This window comes from Filicampus tigris, chromosome 12 (genome assembly GCF_054856515.1).
Source record: "Filicampus tigris isolate MCC_2025a chromosome 12, RoL_Ftig_1.0, whole genome shotgun sequence".
Classification (NCBI taxonomy): domain Eukaryota; kingdom Metazoa; phylum Chordata; class Actinopteri; order Syngnathiformes; family Syngnathidae; genus Filicampus; species Filicampus tigris.
In genome coordinates, this window is record NC_141228.1 from 5,749,215 (window position 1) to 5,768,703 (window position 19,489).

At 40.2% G+C, this 19,489-nt stretch overlaps 1 protein-coding gene and 1 long non-coding RNA gene across 3 annotated transcripts in view; one reads left to right on the top strand and one right to left on the bottom strand.

Moving 5' to 3' along the window:
- LOC147138144 (ephrin type-B receptor 1-like) overlaps positions 1 to 19,489 on the bottom strand; it is a 93,414-nt gene that overhangs the window by 72,604 nt on the left and 1,321 nt on the right. The window lies entirely within an intron of this gene.
- LOC147138146 (uncharacterized) lies at positions 1,149 to 8,731 on the top strand. The gene is made up of 3 exons (XR_015088872.1): positions 1,149 to 1,522; positions 1,586 to 1,804; positions 7,782 to 8,731. It is a non-coding gene; the product is annotated as an uncharacterized LOC147138146 (long non-coding RNA).

The following is a 19,489-nucleotide window of genomic DNA, read 5'->3' on the forward strand; positions in this document are numbered from 1 at the left end:
ATAACTAAAACATCAGTTTTGTCCTGATTGAGCTGTAGGAAATTCTCTGCCATCCATGACTTAATATCTAACATGCAATTTAAAAGGGTATCAATGGGTCCTGTGTCATCAGGAGACATGGCAATATACAGCTGTGTGTCATCAGCATAGCTGTGGAAGCTGACGCCGTGTCTCCTGATGACATCCACAAGGGGAAGAATATAAAGATTAAAAAGTATTGGTCCTAAAATTGAACCTTGGGGAACCTCACATTTAATTTCATGGGTTCTGGAGGAACAAGTATCCATACTTACAAAGAAAGGTCAGTCTGTGAGATAGGAATAAAACCAGTTAAAAACAGTACCAATAATGCCCACTAGGTTTTTAAGTCTATTTGATAAAATTTGGTGATCTACTGTATCAAAAGCAGCGTTTAGATTCAGTAGCACCAAGACTGTGAGTTTTCTCATGTCTGCAGTGCACCTAATATCATTTAAAATCCTTAAAAGAGTCTCTGTACAGTGGTTCATCCTAAAACCAGATTGATATTCCTCTAAAATATTATTTGTGTTTAAAAAGTGATTATGTGAGCATACGTAGCTAATGTCCTTTTTTCGCCAGGGTTCGTTAAATGTTACAAAAGGTTGCAAAGACGTTTGCAAACAGTTTTAATGGTCACAAACTATTTGTCCTGTCGCAATTAAATTTTGAACAGGCAACCACCTGCCCGGCCTACCAATCCAGAAGCACTGTACCCGATGTCCATGCGATGTTGCAGAGGCATGACAACCATGAGTGCTCCACAACATCCAGAGCCTTTCGGAATGCCTTGAAACATGTGTTGGTATTTCAGGCTCAGCACTTACTTGGATTAGTTCTTACCTCTCAGAGAGGATGCACCGTGTAATCCATGGCAATGTGACTTCGGAGTTTTGTCATGTGACATGAGGGCATTTTCACGCAACATTGGACCCAACACACCATCTGGTGGTGGTCGGTTGACAGCTCTGCCCCTCTCTTCACTCGAGTGTCCAGGCATGCGGCCGCAAGTCTGATGACACGACCACAAAGTCGATCACGAACTGCAGCTTAGGGTGTCCTGGTGCCAAGTTTACACGTGGACACCCTTATGTCTGAAAATGGTGTCCATTATAAACAATCCATGTTGACCAAAGAAGTACAATAACAGAACACTGCTGGGGTTCTGATCGGGGGGCTGCCATTGCCCACATGAGCACTGAAGTCCCCCAACAGAACAAGGGAGTCCCTAGACGGAGTGTTCTCCAACACTTACTCCAGGAAGGACTCTAGGAAGGCTGGGTACTTTGAACTGCTGTTTGGTGCATAAACACAAACAACAGTCAGGACACCCAAAGGAGGAGGGAGGCTACCATCTCGTCCAACAGGGTTAACCGAAATGAACAAGCACCAAGACGGGGAGCAATAAGTATACCTACACCTGCTGGCCGCCTCTCTCCATGGGCAACACTTTAGTGGAGAGAATGTCCAACCCCTCTGAAAACGCCCAAAGCCATGTGTCAAGGTGAGCCCAACTTTCTCGAGTCAGACTTTTCCCGGCCAGAGAGGTGACATTCCATGTCACTAGAGCCAGCTTCTGTAGCCGAGGATCGGACTGCCACGGTCCCTGCCTTCGGCCGCCACCCAGCTCTCTGCGCACCCGACCTCCTTGGCCCCTCCCATAGGTGGTGGACCCATGGGGAGAGGGACCCATGTTGGCTCTTTGGGCTGTGCACGGCCGGGTCACCAGGCGCTCGCCAATGAGCCCTGCCTCCAGGCATGGCTGCAGAGGCCATCCCACGTCCAGGTGAGGAAAATCAAGGTCCAAATATTTCATTCATCATTGAGGCTATATGAGCGACACTTTGTCTGATCCCTCACCTAGGATCTTTTTGACATGGGTGACCCCAGACAACTTAGCTAGAACCATTGGGACACACAAATCCTTTACCACGATAAGGTGACGGCTCAGGGAGGTGACTGGTTTCCTTTTATTTATGTATTTATTTAAATTCTTTTTTTTGAGTGTTCTATACAAAATGTGTTTTATGAACAAATTGAAGAAGGAAAATTGCCATTAATTTTATACAATTTGAAGGGAAAATTATTTGATGTGCTGCAAATCGAGAAAAAAAACATTGTTCAAATAAAAACTTTCCTTAGAGTAAATATATCTTGTACGTTTTTTTTAGCTTTCCCACAAAAACAAAATATAAGGATGTACATTCTTTAGCTCCATCCATCCATCCATTATCTGTACCGCTTCTCCTCACAAGGGTCGCGGGGCGTGCTGGAGCCTATCCCAGCTGTCTTTGGGCAGTAGGCGGGGGACACCCTGAACTGGTTGCCAGCCAATCGCAGGGCACACAGAGACAAACATCCGCACTCACAATCACACCTAGGGCCAATTTAGAGTATCCAATCAACTTACCATGCATGTTTTTGGAATGTGGGAGGAAACCGGAGTGCCCGGAGAAAACCCACGCAGGCACGGGGAGAACATGCAAACTCCACACAGGGAGGCCGGAGCCGGGATCGAACCCACGACCTCTGAACTGTGAGGCGGACGTGCTAACCAGTCGCCCACCGTGCCGCTTCTTTAGCTCCATTCATCTTAAAAAAAAAAAAGCATTAGAATATGACTTTTGGACCATGTCACCCAGTCCTAGTTCAGAGACAAACTTCTGTATGAAGCATTTCATTCGTCACTGTGGCAGATTGCTTTGTGCTTTTGTGACTAAAACAAAGAAAAAGAGACATCCAAATGGCACACTTTGTTTGAAAAAAAAAAACAGAACTTGCAGATGTTCACTTGAAGCTCCTCAGAACCTTTGTTGTGATTTTTGTGGGTATCTTGATAGGATGGGTGAATTAGAGGCCAACACCGCTGGAGCAATGAGGTCTGTGTAGTTTCTGTGGGCGGTTGAGTGAGCTGCCAAGTTTAATCACATGAAAATAAAACAATACAAGATGAAAATCAGTCAAATATGAAAACAGTGACAGATGTGGTAAGAGAAGAGTACTATACTAATACTAATACCATTACTATGTCTTAAAAAAAACAATAAAAAGAGAACTTTAAAATCAATCCTGAAACACATGGTAAGCAAATGCAGTGATTTTAAAATCAGTGTAATGTGCTGCCGCCTTCTGGTCTTCGTCAGAACACGCGCTGCCAAGGTTTGTAATTGTAAGCTTGAAATTCTTTTTTGGGGAAGATCAGAAAGCAGGGCATTACAGTAGTCAATCCAATTGGGAATAAATGCATGCATTATTGTCTCTGTGTTGGCCTGAGAGAGAAAGGGGCAGACTACGGCTATATTCTTAAAGTGACAAAATATATTTTTAATAGGCTACGTGATAAAAAAAGTGAGCTCAGAGTCTAGAACAGTGATATGCAACTGGCGATCTGCGGGCCGCATGACCTCACTCATTTGTTTATTGATAGCAAGTAGCTTGGAACAAAACCTATGCATAATTCATACATCAATGAAAATACAAGTAGTAGTAGAGTAGTGTTTCGAATATAAATGAAGTAATCTACTTGATTAAGGAACTCAAGATAGTTGAGGGCCTTGAACAATTTGCTGCTTTGCTTGTCATCGATAACAGTCGCTAAAGAGCTGGCACTTAAATATGTTAGCAGATGCTAAAAATCGCTGAACCAGAAGTGATGGCAACTGCAGCTGACTTGTGGCAGCATTCCATAAATACTGGTCCAACTTGTGTCCACTCAAAGTTAAATGCAAATGTTGCTTTTTATACTAGTACGGTCATCTTCATAAGTAATCACACAGTTGTATCTGCATCATTTTGCATCACGTGGGTTGTGTTTTCAGTGTTCAGTAAATTTAAGTACAGCTGTAGTGGATACATGTCACTTAAGTGGTTGTAAAGACAATCAAAAACTACATACCTCACAAGAGCTCTAGAAAAAAAAAAACAATCTAACATTTAGCTACAAGTATGAGTTCGTTCAAACGGTTTATCAGTTGTAGATTTTGGTCCCCCCCAACCCGCTGCTGTCATGAATGAGGTTGTAAAGTATAAATGTTAACAAACAAAAAAAAAAAAAGAGGAACTCTGGATACATTCATTAGGGTTGTGGGTGTGCTGGAGCCTAACCCAGCTGATTTTGTGAAAGAGATGCGTTGCAAAAATCATAATAAAATCATGTTAATCTAATTATTTTAGATGATTAAAACCAAGCACCAGTCTCGATGAATTAAAAGATACTCTGAAAATAGGGTTCAAAACAAGAGAATAAAGCATAGATTTGCAAGAATGCTGATGTAAATAATGTTTTCAGCCCTGACTGTAATGAACAGTTAATATCATGTCTTGTTTTTTGGCCGCAGTTTTTCCTGAATAACTGGCAATAATGCCATAGGCAAAGGTGTGCCTTTGTTGCTTCATAAAGAATTGACATTGTTGGCTTTGAAATAGAGAAGTGTCAACTGATTCAAAATGTCCCGTGTTCCCAAAATGCTCCCAATACACAGGGAACAAAAACTTCAACCACTTTAGCATTATTTCCATTCAACTTAGCTTTCACTAAAGACGTGTCTTTTTCTCATTTGTATTCTATTAACACACATTAGTCTTGCATTTGGTTATCATACCTATGTCATCATGATTGTCAGTTAGTTTCGGCAAGAAGAATAGACATGAATGAAGGGAAAAGGAGAGAAATGCCACCATGCATCTTCTACATCTCCCCTCACAACTTCTATCTATAGAGGGTCAATCTGTTGACAGATGTTTCACTGGCACCAGTCTTGGAGGCAGCTCAATGAGACACTGTGCTATCTCAGAGGGTGCAACAGGGGAGACGGGGAGACACATGCTTGCACGGTATGAAGCTCGGGCATGCCAGTGTGAAGACTGATAGACTGCAGGGTGACATACTGCACAGCATTATGGGAGGAGTTACCATTTGTAAAGCCAAAAGAGAGGCAAGGCCACACACTGTAAATGTATGCTTTCGAATTTCTATTTCATATGACAATGTGATTTCAGGGACGGGATTCGCTCTGCTTCTGTAAACAATGCTAAAATGAACTTATTTTTCTTTGAGTAGCCGTTTTGCTAATTGATGACGTTGTAATGTAATGACGAGCAATGTAATTTTGAGGAGCATTTTTTTTTTTTTTGCCGATTAACCCCGGGGAATGAAGCAATGAATTTATTCAACAATATAAATATGACAATAGAACGGTGAAGTTGTAGAGCTATCAAATATTTCAATATTCCAGTATCCGACTGAAAATACTGAAAGTATTCGGGTAAAATATATTTTTGCCAGGTTAAAGTAGAAAACAACCCAAACATATTTTTTTCAAGAATATGTTCCCATCAGGCCCACTAGTTGATACACGGCATTCTGATTAATATTGAGTTTGTGGAATATGAGTTAAGCAGAAAAATCCACCCGTTTTTAGCCATCTCTGCGGCCATTTTGTCATTTCTGTCTACTGAAAATTACATCACAACTACTTAGGGCTCAGGTAACGACCATTCACGGCTGAACTATTTTCTGAAGCTGAGCCATGATTGGTGACATGGCTAAAAACGAGTGGATTAACTGTTATTCCACAAACGCAATATTTATCAGAATGCCTTGTTTCAACTAGTGGGCTTGCATAGAACATATTCTTAAAAAATATATGTTTGGGTAGACTTCCTCTTTAAAGAGCACTCATGAAAATAATAAAAAAAGAAAAGAATACATTTCACTTAATATAGGTTTACCTATTGGTTTCCTATTTTACACCATAAAGTGTTTTTCTTAAATTCATTGTGCATACCAGCAAACTGTATTTTCCTTGTCTAGAATCCTTTTCTGTAGGGAAATTCCAACCATAAATATTCATTTCAGTTGAAACTTAGCTTTTGTTGTATGAAAAACAGAAGTACTTTAACATTGGGCCCCATTTTCGTACCCAGTGTAATTCTAGTACAAGGTGCAGTCTAACTGTGCGCATTTCGTAGACGGGAACAGGTAGGAAAGGGCATTTGTGCTGTTGTGTGAGTGAACGAACACACCCAACTTATTTCCTGTCTAATGAAAGTGGCTGCACTCATTCCCTTTAAAATCTGTGCAGGAGACGTGTGCACAGTCTTTGATGTCAAATTGTCTAAGGTGATCACAGATCACCACTGTGAAGTAGACACTTGGAGACCGCCTTCTAAGCTGATCGTTCGTGTCCATGTGCAGCTCTTGACTGGTTAAAAATCCCATAGTAGTGACAATTTGCGCAGTTAAATGACAAGGTAGTACAATGTAAAAGGCACTCAAAATTACACTGAAAGTTGATTGCCTTTACATAAATCTTCTATCCTAACCTATTTTCTTGTACCTTTGATGGAAATTTGACATCTCAACTGTCATGCTGAGAAGTGCTGCCAAAATCAAATTTTCATTCTCATTCCCCTGACTGTCAATGCTGCCCTGGTTTCGCTGCATGTAAACAAGAGAAGAGGAAGAGCTGCAGAATTCTGCAAAAATAATTTGCATAACCACCCTAAAATGGCAGCTTATGAGTCATTGCCTTATAACAATTTGTACACATGCTTTTCTGTCAGATAAGATCATGGTGGACTAAAATAGTGATCTATAGGGCTCCAGACTGCCCCTCAATGGTCACATTTTGCCTATAAAATCTGAGACGGCGCGAGTCAATTTTTCATGTACTCACGCAAGTGAGACCGATAAATATACTGTTGTTGTTTTTTTAATCTTTAAATTAAATTACCGGTATTTTTTGTTGTTGTTATTAAATACTTTTGTTGCTGACCATGATAATACTAACTAATAATTACACAATTTGTGTCTGGATGGGTGAACAATGTTGGCTGGAACTTTGTCTCATGACAGCAAAGAAATTTAGCTTTTGGTTGACACAGTCCGCCAATCACTAGTTTGGTGTAAAATGTCGTTCATGAAATCATTTGTGTCCGGATAAACTCGTTTTGTTGTATGCCGTTGAAGCTTTTCAAGATAACGCTTAGCTATAGCAGAGCACAGATCTCCAGGTACCACCATAATGACCAATATTAAGATATAGTTGTGTAGTAGGCCCAAGTGTTCATCGAAAATAAGCCAGAGACCCTATTCCTAAAATGTATAGAATGTAATATTATTGTAAGACACTGTAACATTATGCACAGTTTGAACATAATACACATATAAATGCAGCACAGCAATATGCAACCTGTTCGCTTTTGTTTATATTTTTTTTATTTATATTTTTATTTATAGTATTTATCATTATTTGTTTGCTAGCAGTGCTATCCCGCCAGCAGGGCTGGCAGCGCTCAAGTTAATACAGCTGAATGGCTCAGCCTGACACACTTGCTGTTCCTACTGATCACTGATCATAAATCAGGCTTATTCAAGTGTGTTGTTTTAGCCCACAAAATCATGGTTCTTCGTCTCGTGGACCAAAATCCAAGAGGAGAGATTTATCTAAATTCTCATTAATGTTTCTAGAAACGAAAATAGTATGCTGCTAAGCACAGTTTTAAATGCTGTAAGTAAAAAATGTTGAGTACCTAAAAATGAAAACCAATTGGCTGTCCGTTATTAAGTGGAAATGTGTGGGGTTTTTTGTCTTAGCCAAGCAAAAAAAAAAAGTTTTATTTTTATCCGAATACCCGATTATTCAATAGAATTTTCAGTAGGATATCCAAATACCAAAATATTTGACACCTGGGGGCTTACTTTTAACATTAAGCACCCGTGTTGTCCTCATTTCCAATGTCCTTTCCTTGTTTTGACACAGGCGTCACCATCCAGCATGGCTCTTTGAGACCATATGCCCACGGCAGAAGTCCTAAAGAGGTTGGCAGCGGGCCCACTCACAAGTAGCACACAAATAAATGGACGTAATAGTGAATCCTTTAATGACTTATACATATCTCAAGTGCAACAAAGAAGAGTGTGACGGAAATGGAACGGAATTATGATGTCTCTCAGTACATGTGCTCGAGTTGCTCAGTGACAGAACGTCACGTTTTCTTCCATGTCCTTCCTTGCTCTATGTTGTTACTTTGCATTTTTGTATGTAAAGACTTTTTTCTGAGCCACTTCTGTCTGATTCTGGATCCAAATTCTGTTCCGCCCGTGACAGCTACTCTTCAATTAATAATTTGGTGCCATTACATTTTCCACTACTGTTTATGAAATAATGATCACTTACATTTACACCTTTCCATAAATCTACGAGGTTCCAGGACTGGTGTCACAAAAGATCACTTTTAAACACAAACAACAACGACTTTTCCCCTTAATGGTGGCCAGACTATCAACCAGCACTACTATCTACAAAGAAGTGGTTTACAAAGACAACCCACAATTTCCTGAGCATCCGACAGTTCCAGTTCCATTCAATCACAATTTACAGGGCTATAATTTTTTTAAATTACCAATCCTTTTGCATTTTTGATTGGCATTTATGAAACTTTATCTATAAAGTTCAAATTTTCCTTACTTTCTCATTACTTATATGTGCAATTACAGACTTGCTAGATAAATTCTAGATACATTAACTTCCATTACCTTTCATAAAAACACCACACAAAGATTATGAATGACATTTCTCATCTCTGGAAAAAAAAAAGGCAACAGCAGTGTGTGTAATGAAAAATATCAAAAAGACAAAAACAGTATTTTATGTTTAGGCTTAGTATGCACTGTATTGTAATGATACACCTCTACCTGTATATTAGTGTAATCAAAATGATTTCCCAATAAGTCATGGTCAGATGAGACTGACATGCTGGTGCGCTTCTGTCTGGCATGTTGTGTGGCTTGACTCTTTGTTCTGCGCACACAAGTACACGTATGTTTAGTTCGGTATATACACTACGTACTTGTCACTCACAATACAAATACCAACAATGTTGTAACATGTAACATGTGTATTGTGTTCATGAAAAATACACAGAATGCAACTGTATATTGATTATAAGTAAGGAGATTACTGTTGCATAGTTCCAGGCTTGTCCTAAAGTCTGCAACTGCTTTTTTTTTTTATCAACATTAGCGTATAAACGGGAAAAGCGTTTCAAAATCATTCTGCTTTTCTTTCTTTTGAACCTGTTGAAGAGAAGCCCAAGAGAGCTCAACATACAATTAAATGGGGTTCATGAGTTAAGTATGGCAATATTAATGTCCCTTTGACTGCAATAAAGAGCAGTTGATGCTTCCTTTGCATGTTGAAATATCCAATCAGTATGGATGACACAGCACAAGAAGTAAGCCATTGCTGATGTGTTGATGTGATTCTTTGAGAGGCAAAAAACTAACAAAAAGACAACAAAAAGGGAGGCTTCAAAGCAAAAACATTTCATTCTTTTTCATGCTGAGCATTTGGTCCAATATCAATTTAGGTTTCTTATCAGAAAAAACATTACATAATTGCACTGATTTATAATCAGGGGTGCACGTAAGTGGTGTGTCAGTGCGCATGAGCACTGGAAATTGAATATTGCGCAGCAGTTCAAGTCTGTCATTGCGCTTTTACACACTTAACTCATTCACTGCCATTGACTTATATGTCTTTTCACAGTCCATTCACTCAATCCCAGGAACTTATTTACATTTTTTTTTAAATTTCCAAACGTTTCGGTAAAAGACGGTCGGGAAATGTCTGGCAGTGAATGAGTTAAGGGTGGGTCAAGCCAGCTTCAATTCGAAGTCAAGTCAGCAGTCACGATTGTTACCGAGCACCAACTTCAAAATAAAAGATAGGTAAGGCATTGCTATCCATACTTGTTTGGCTTTTATTTTGAAGTTGACCCTTGCGGCGTGTTGCATAGAAGCCTATCATCAGGGGTGCACATCACTAGTACGCAGGTACGCATGCGCAACAGAAATCATTGATGCGTAACGTCATGTGAGTCACGACGGGCCTTTACGTACCTGTGCAACGGAACATCTTTGATCTGTGGTCGGTACGGATCAAGCATCACGGTTCGATCCGCCAGGCACGATCCGCGATGGTTGGTGAAAAAAAAAACTGTGCGCATTCACATTAAGTCAGCGTAATTAGTCCGCATTCATTGTAATAGCAGCAGAGAAAGTTGAAAACCCTCATGGCTCACAAAAGTCGCATATGGGAGCGCTTTGCAAACATACTCAACGAACACACTCCCTCCGCAAAGGCTTACTTCAAAATAAAGCTTACCAAATAATACATTGATGCCAATGCAATAGCCGTAGTAGACTTTTATTTTGAAGTTGACCTGCGTGGTGGAGTAACGGCTAACTTGACCTCCGTTTTCAACGTCTCAGCTTGCCACCTACATCAACACGTGTCATATTCAGTCGCTAATTTAGGACGCTAACAAACTGCTAGTTAATTACGCTCTCATTGTATGATACGGCACAAGTCTCCGGCGTTAGTGGCCAGTAGCTGTTATCATTAGCAACAAGTGCCTGGCTGGTTGTTGAACAGCTGTTCCTTGGCTTACTTGTTTGTTTGTTTTTCAATATTGTGGACTTACATTATTTTGTAATGCGCTGTCAATGTGCAAAGAGCAAGCCTTAAATTGCACTTCAAGGCCTTTTTCATTCAGAAAAAATAAATAAAATAAAACGTTGTCTTCATTTATTTTATAAAAACACTTTTGCTCAGTAAATAATTTTAAGAACACATTCAGCTCAAAATGTCTAGCAGGATACCTTATTTTATATACCACACCACGTATAAAATAAGTATGTATCATGCCTTATACTGCGTTCTTAAATCCTAAAGGACATATTAAACATTAGGAGTTTATTTTTTGTTGTAGTTGTTTTTTTAATGGGCAAAAGTGTTTTATAAAATAAAGTAAATGTTCTACTTATCTTTTTTTTTTTTTTTTTTTTTTGCTGACCGGAAAAACAATCCGATCCGTGACTCAAAATCCGTGACCGATCTGAACCGTGACTTATGTGATCCGTTGAACCACTAGTGCCGAAGTCAATCACCTGGTACTCATGTGAGTAACCCATGAAAAAAAATATGTGCACCCCTGCCTATCACCAACCCTAGTGGTGGCTTGTTGGCATGGTGGCTCTCCCCAGTAACAATACATTTGCCGTGAGATGCTGGACAAACACGTGCAGTTGAACTGCCGGCGAGGCCGTTATTTCCGTGTCACTGCACCACGGCTTCGACGGTCCGTCAAAATAAAAGCGGTCGGTGGCGCAAAAAAAAATTGGACAGTGGCAGCTGCCGTAAAGAATTGTGCGAAGTAAGCTATCTGATCAGAGGTCTGGGTTCGCGAGGGGGGAGAGGGTTGGGCATAAAGCAACACTGTGTCATGTCAGTTTTTGTTGATTATGGCGGTGCCAAGTGGACAAAAGCGGTAGAGTTTTGAAAAAAGTGTTGTGAAATCCTCTTGCTAGCCTGCAAGTTGGACTGAATTACTTTTCTATCTCCAGTGGCTGTGTGAAAGATGAATAGAGATGAGGTAATGAATGTAATTTTGCTTAAACAATACTTTTGTTTTTTTGTTTGTTTTGTGGCTTCTGCCATGACACCAGTAATAGCGCGTAGACGTTTGAATCGACTTCAGTCCTTGTAGCAAAAGGAGGAAGTGAGTATACCGTAAAGCAATTCGGGACATTTGTATTTTTCTTTGTGTACCAGGGTTGCTCCCATCCTCCTCAAAGTTGCTTTGTGCAAGTAAAAACGATACAGACTCCCCCAGGGCATGACAAAAGTCCCATTCAACTACTTGTAAGTCAATGTTTCATCAAAAGAGTTGTGAAAAACATTTATTAAGGTCAAATTCTTGCCCAGCGCTGCTTTAAGACAGCATAAGTAGACAACCGTTCATACAGTTTATGATGGGGGGGTGGAGTGATTTGGGGGTGAGAACCACTTTAATAATATACTGATTAATTATTTTTGTGATTTTCTGAAAATGTGCAGTAACTGACATGAATCATCAGTTGTAGAGTGCCATGAAAAAGTTGTGTGTGTGAAAATTCACAGCAAAGATGTGAAAATTCATAGTTAAGGAAATATTTTCACACAGCCAGTACTCATTAATCACATCACAGTTAACATTGGAGGTGTCTTGTAGAAAACAAGTTAATATTTATAACTTGAGTACTGTGTCTGATACGAGACACATTTTGATTCCTATCTCGGTGAATACCAAGTCTCGAAGCAATAAGCAAACATTCCTTCAGGGTTTTAAGCACCTGATGGGAGAACACAAACAAATGTACTCAAAATGCTGAGAGGAAATAAATATTTAATCACAAAGGCCTTGGAAACAGACTGCATAGGGCCCATTGGAATAAAAGCTTCAGGGCTCATGTGAAGGATCTTCCAAGATCCCACTTTTCCTCAGTTCAACTATCTGTCTGTCACACTGATAACGTGTCACTACAGGAATTGAATATCGAAACAGCATCTTTAAAACATGAGCTGGCAGAGCATGCTGCACGGTATGCAAGAGTAGCATGTATAATATGTATGTGCCATACAAGGGCACATCTACTCACTATATGGTATGGGCCTTGCTTTTGTCAAGGCCCCTGAGGTCCTCTTGGAGGTGACATGTCGTTGCTGAGTGGCTATGCTGATTAGAGTGGGATTACTTCAATCCTGTGTGCTGCACATTTTACTGGCTGCTGCTCTGCTTCTCTCCTCAACGGTCCACCTCTGGCTACAGGACAGCACATTCAAACTGAACTCTGGACATTTGGTCCTGGGTTTGATTATGTTTTGGTATCCTTAGAATATGTTTGCACCTTACAAGAACCACACAAACATTTTCCACTCAACCACACATTACACAACTGACTTGACTGATTATTCATATATAGTAGGCTATATATGTACATACATTATTGAAAAATCCAAATCCGGTTTAATTTATTCTGATTAGATTTGATTTCATTTATTTATTTCAATTAGGGCGGCAGCTAATGATTATTTTAAGAATCAATTAATCTGTCAATTATTTTGTCAAGTAATTAAAAAAACTGATTTTGATTTACATGGAGGAATACAGAAATTGGTGAATAATTACAGGTACTGAGAGTCTGAAATTCAGACAATTTTAAATTAAACTAGGTCTTGAAACGATTGATTGTCAGAAATGAGTATCGATTGATTTCATAATCGAGTAGTTGTCGATTAATCATTTCAGCTCTAATTTTGATAAATTATTTTTTAGTATAATTTAGACACAATGTGTCTCCCCTTTTGTTCCATTGCAGCCCTTGCAGCCTCATTCTGATTGCTGTATGTGACACTCAAAAATATGCGGTCACAATTGTTTTGTTAATAAGAGCATATCTTGTACTCAGAATTTATTTTACACGCAAATGTAAATGAAAACATATTTTTTCAAATTCATTTTGATAACTGTGGATAGGAAACAAAGAACGGAACCATAGTTGTCAAGTGTTGCGCTCAGGTTCCTAGTTAAATTAGGGAACTCACTCCCCCTCCCTTCAGAGGAAATTTGGGATGGAAAGAAAGTGGTTCGTGTCTCCACTCCTTCTCCACATTTACCCGTGTTTTTCTGGTTAGTAATGTTTAGAACGTACTTTTAATCGAATGTTTGGCAAGTTAAACACTTTTTTACATGAGTATGATGGATGTAGAGTAAGTATATTTTGCGGCCTGTGTTAACAAGCTCAACGAGGTCATCGTTACGCACCCGCGGTGCATGAGGCTTATCAACGGCTGGATGTTAACTGAAACTTGATTGAACACTCTGGCAGCATTGCTAACTGCGCTAAAGCTCCCAACATGATTGTGATGTTAATATGTACAGAATGTGTCAAAACTACAAAGTTGTGAATATTTTGTGTAGAAGTGTTAAGTGAATTATAAACGTTCGATAGCCAGTGTTATAGGAAAAAGCCTTCCCAGTGTAATACTTCTCAAGATAGGAATAAGTCTTTTTAACAGTGTTTTTTTTATCTTGCTTATTTATTTGATGATGGATGTGAAACCACAGTATGAACAATTTGACTCTGTGTGAGTATTTCAGAAGCCAGTATAAATACTGATGGACGAATAACTACTGAAGATGAGAAGTTGTAGAACAAGGAAAACCAAATGTTGTCAATTATAAAATGGCATAATGCACTTGTGAATTGATTCATTCATTTGCTGTAATAAAGTGAGGAAATTTGGGATGGAAAGAAAGCGGTTCGTGTCTCCACTCCTTCTCCACATTTACCTGTGTTTTTCAGGTGTTTAGACACAGCCAAAATATTTTTGTTATCTGGGATTCCAAGTCTTTGGGACCCGTAACATGTAGTTAACACTTTTTTCTCACTCTGATTCCTCTAGTAGTTGACAGTGGTACACCAGTACTTACTGCAGCTCAAAATGTAACATCATTATGGAATAACAGCACAGACATTTAAATGACATAAATATTCCCAAAAATCAATGTAAGTCTGCCCGGATTTTTTCTGTTTTTTATTGTTAAATATTGTCGTAGAACATCATTATGTTTTGCAGAAGCTGTATTTAGCAATTTAAAACAGATGTTGTTCACAAACGCTGTCTATCCACAATTGGTCTGTGAAGCAAGTGCAGATTTAAAATATTTTTTTGTAGAATATCGTCAAATTATCGTTGGAGGTTTTTTTTTAAAAATCGAGGGGTTTTTACTTCGCTCAGCTCCTCTTTGGACATAATGGCTGGCTTGACAGAAGAGCGGAAAAAAAAAAAAAAAAAGACCTCCATTATTCTACATCGCCGTGAAAGGCTACACTGATCGAGTGATGCAAGGCAAGCTATGGGAAGCTATTGACACACAGCTGGTTGTACCTGGCAGGATTTACCGTATTTTCCAGGCTATAAACTGCACCGTCATATAAGCCGCGCCCACTCTATTTTTAGAACATTTCGGAAAAAAACTTAATAAGCCGCACCTATCTATGTTGAAAATTTTTATATTTACTGCATTTACAGAATGATTATGAACTGTAAATGTACATGTATTTACCTGAGCAGATTCTTTCCTAACAGTGCCTTTTAACACTGTCCACAAGACTCCACCTTCTATTGTTCTACTAGATTCTACATATGCACCCGCCTTGTTTTATGTGAATGAAGTCTGCCAATCTAACATACGACGTACTAAATCAACAATAGCATTTCACATTGAAACAACAGAACAGACGTAACATCAGCCAATCGCATTCATGTGCACTTCACGGACCTCTAGGAAAACATAAATTCAAAACATTACAGCACCTAATGCAATAACCCAGTCTATGGCGCCCTCTCCTGTTTACCTCCTCCACCTGCAGTCACATCCAGGCAATGGGAAATGTATTGTATTGAATTGTACTGTCTTTCAGGTTAGAGCGCCCCGAGCGGTGGAAGAAAAATCCACAGAATAGCCACACCGGACTATAAATCGCATGGCTCAAAATCTAGGAAAATAGTCGCGGCTTATAGTCCGGAAAATACGGTCCTACTCGAGTTACTTTTCATACAGAGACCGCTCTTAATGGTTTGATAAACATACTAATTTCGATGGCATCTCTTCTATTGTAGTGTGATCTTCGGTCATTTTCCGGTCCGACATGCCGACTTCTAGGCCAACGTGACAGTTGACTACAACGGCCGACGTCGGAATGGTGTGTAGAAGCCTTAAGATAGCATTTAACAGCCACCAAAACCACCATCAGTCACCTGATTGTCTGGCAATGTGTGAACTCCCAGATTACCACCACGCCCCCCCCCACGCCACAGACCCCCCCCACCCCGCCACCTCCGCACCCCCACACCGACATCGGAGGAGGCGAGCCCCTCCTCCTGTCCGCTTGAAGCAACCCGCAGTGTGGCTTCGCGTGACTGTCTCACAGTTGTGTCCACGATAAGAAAAATCTGCAGTACAAAGCAAGCCCACAGCACTGACTGCAGGAAGAACATTCAAGATGTTACATTTTAGCAGAAATTACTTTTTTTTTTTTTTTTTAGCTTTTTGTTTATTCTTGGTGGCTTGGTAAACTCACCGGTGTAATTTTTCCACTGTAAAATTAACTAGGCCAGTGATTATTGGAGTTATGTTTGTTGTTCATGTTTTCGTTGATCCCCAAGAAATAATGTTTTCAAGTTAAGCGTATGCGTAGTCATTGAAAAACTGTATGTGGGGCGGGGGGCTGAAACTAATTTAACCTCCATGGGGGGGGGGGGGTCCTGCAAAAAAAAAAAGTTTGGGAACCACCGTACTAGCGCACGGAAAATTTATACTCAAGAAATACTCAAGCACTCAACAGCCAACACTGTCACAAATCAGCAGCTAGAGTGACAACATTGATTGCTGACTGCATATTTGGTTCAGGCACTGACAATTTAGCCACACACGCCAAGGTTTATCTGAGCCAACAATATATTCTGGGTCAGGGTCTGCATTGCCTTTCTGTGGCATACTTTCTAACAGAGACGCAAATACAATACTGAGTGAACCTGTAAAACACGTTCCTTGAACAGACAAGACAATTTAGGGGAAAATTAAATGTACTTAAACTGTGCCAACAACAGAGTCTCAGGAGATGTGAGAGGACACCTGTTCTCCTTTTTGGACCACAACCAACAGCCCGGTGTCTCTGCAAGACTGCCAGAGTCACTTTCCAACATGATAAACAGACATTGAAGTAAACGAATGTCCTTGCATGGGATTGGTTCCAACTTTTGATCTCAATGCTACTAATGATTTTAAATGGAGTCAAAGCGGTGACCACGCCCACATAGAAGTGCAGAATTTTGATTTGGCTTGAGGAAGACATCATATATGGGAGCATTGAACAAAAGCAGGGGGAAAAACAAATGCAATATTGGAAGCAAACTAGGCCCACAAATTTCAGATCCAGATAAATCATTTTTAACAAGCGGCTCTGGAGAACATCCTACTGCTCAAAATATTGCCTTGTTAAAAAGAGAATGAAATAATTTATTAGGGGTTTAACAATGTGCAGACCTACTCTTTTGTGCCCTGCAGTATGTAATGAATCATTTTTGTTACTGAGTCATATTTTGTGGCAAAGGTGCACATCCTAACATCGGAACCTGAGCCTCGGAACGTAGCTCATTTATCCTCATTTATTGACATTTCGGTACAATAACCTTGCTCTTGGTTGTCAAATGGAGTGTCTCTATGGCGTCATTGCATACCAACTCCCAGTTTAGTTTTTACTGTACATGTGTTTATTAGGCGACTACTTACCATGGAACGGCATAATAAGCCATCACCTACACTGCACCTCTTCCCCTAACCCTCCTACCTGCGTCTCACACGAGCTCGATGTTCTATTCCGCGAAAATAGACCTGCCCCGCAATGCATTTACATGCCCTCGAATGGGGGCGCCTCGCCAGAGTCTGTCATTACACACACCATTAGAACACCACAGAGGATTTATCTCACACTTATTTAAGACAGCAGCAGGAAGAGGAGGAAACAACAGGGGATGCTGCCTGCTGAGGCAGGTTGCAGGAAATATATACAGTATCTATATATCTCTATACATACATGCTCTCGGGCATGTGACGGGACTATGGGTAAATCTTAGAGTTGGGTTAACCCCCCCCAAAAAGAAATAAAATTGAATTGATTTTTTTCCTATAAATATACATGACTTCTCGTGCCATGGGAGATCTCGTCACTATGAGTAGCGTATGAAAATAACATGGCGGAAGCACTGAAATTAGCGCCAACAAGCTTGAAGGCAGATGTCTGCATGTTTTTGTGTTTTAAAAAAACACAGACAGAAATGAAGTGAAAGTTTGTGAGACAGTCACAGGAATGTGAGTGTCATGAGTTTAGCAGAGCTGGGCACTTGACCATTTTTTGTCGGTCCGTTCTCCGTCCGCAACCAGGGTCCCTTTCCGTCCTCGTCCCTCCGTCCGTATTCATAAAAATTATTGTCCTCCAACCCCGTCCGTCCTCGTCCTTTTCAAGCGGGTCCGTCCTTGCATTTCGTCGCCCCCTGTCCTCCGTCACAAAAATGGTCGTCCGTCCGTTCCAGCCCCAGGATGGACTGCCCAGCTCTGCAGTTAGTTTCATTTTTAAATTTAGTTTAGATAGCTTCCCCTGTGGTTGGAATTGATTGAAATTATTATTTAATGTTTTGATCAGGTTATGTTCAATAAAACATACATGATTAATGTAACTGCATTGGGATCAATTCCAGAGATGGGAACATACTTCGTTACTGTAATTTAAGTAGTTTTTTCCGGAATTTTGTAATTCACGGATTATTTATTTTTTAGAATACTTTTTACTTTAATCCATCACATTTTAACACCAGTACCTGTACTTTTTACTTGATGCCTTTTCAAAACAGGGCTCCACCTGTTTTGAAGGGTTATACCCGGTTCCAGACATCGCAGTTTGTGATTGGCTCAAGCTATGAGATCAACCGAGAAGACACAATACCCGCTACAGAGGATTATTTCATGGGAAGGAGAGAAATAATAAAATGATCGATGACGTGATGTGGAGTGTGTTGATGTTGAAACCGTCAACAATAGGGGCTCGACTCAGAACGAGCCGGCACCAGCGAGTCAGCAGCTGGCTGACGCCCACCCCTGGTCTAATGTTTGTATTAGTCTGGCTTGGCCCTGCTTAATGACAACATGCTGTATTAGCGTGGTAATCCATTTGGTTCCATTTGTTTGCTCTCAGGAAGACCTTGACATTTTGAGAACCATTGGTAAGGTCTAGAAATTCTATAGTTTATTTTAGTGATGATATGGGAACTGTGTGCACGTGTGTGTGTGTTATTCTGATGGAATGAAACAGCAGTTCATTAATAAAAACATGATTTCAAGAGGTGGGTCGACCTGCATGATTCATCACATCACAGTTAAAAATCCATCCAGTTAGTTTATAGGGTGTGTTAAGTGACGAACTTTCAAATTTAATAGCCATCAAATTATATGATGTGAGGAGGAAACATCCAGTTAAATATTTTTTACTTTTACTCACGAAGTTCATTTTAGAGCCTGTACTTTTTTACTTTTAGTAATTATTTGAGGCGGCACGGTGGTCGACCGGTTAGCACGTCCGCCTCACAGTTCAGAGGTCGTGGGTCCGATCCCGGCCCCGGCCTCCCTGTGTGGAGTTTGCATGTTCTCCCCATGCCTGCGTGGGTTTTCTCCGGGTACTCCGGTTTCCTCCCACATTCCAAAAACATGCATGGTAAGTTGATTGGATTCTCTAAATTGCCCCTAGGTGTGATTGTGAGTGCGGATGTTTGTCTCTGTGTGCCCTGCGATTGGCTGGCAACCAATTCAGGGTGTCCCCCGCCTACTGCCTGAAGACAGCTGGGATAGGCTCCAGCACTCTCCGCGACCCTTGTGAGGATAAGCGGTATAGATAATGGATGGATGGATGGATAATTATTTGAATGAGTACTTTTACCAAAGTCATTTTTACACAAGTAATTGTACTTTTACCCAAGTATAGAATAACAGTACTTTACCCATCTCTGATCAATTCTAAATATAAATA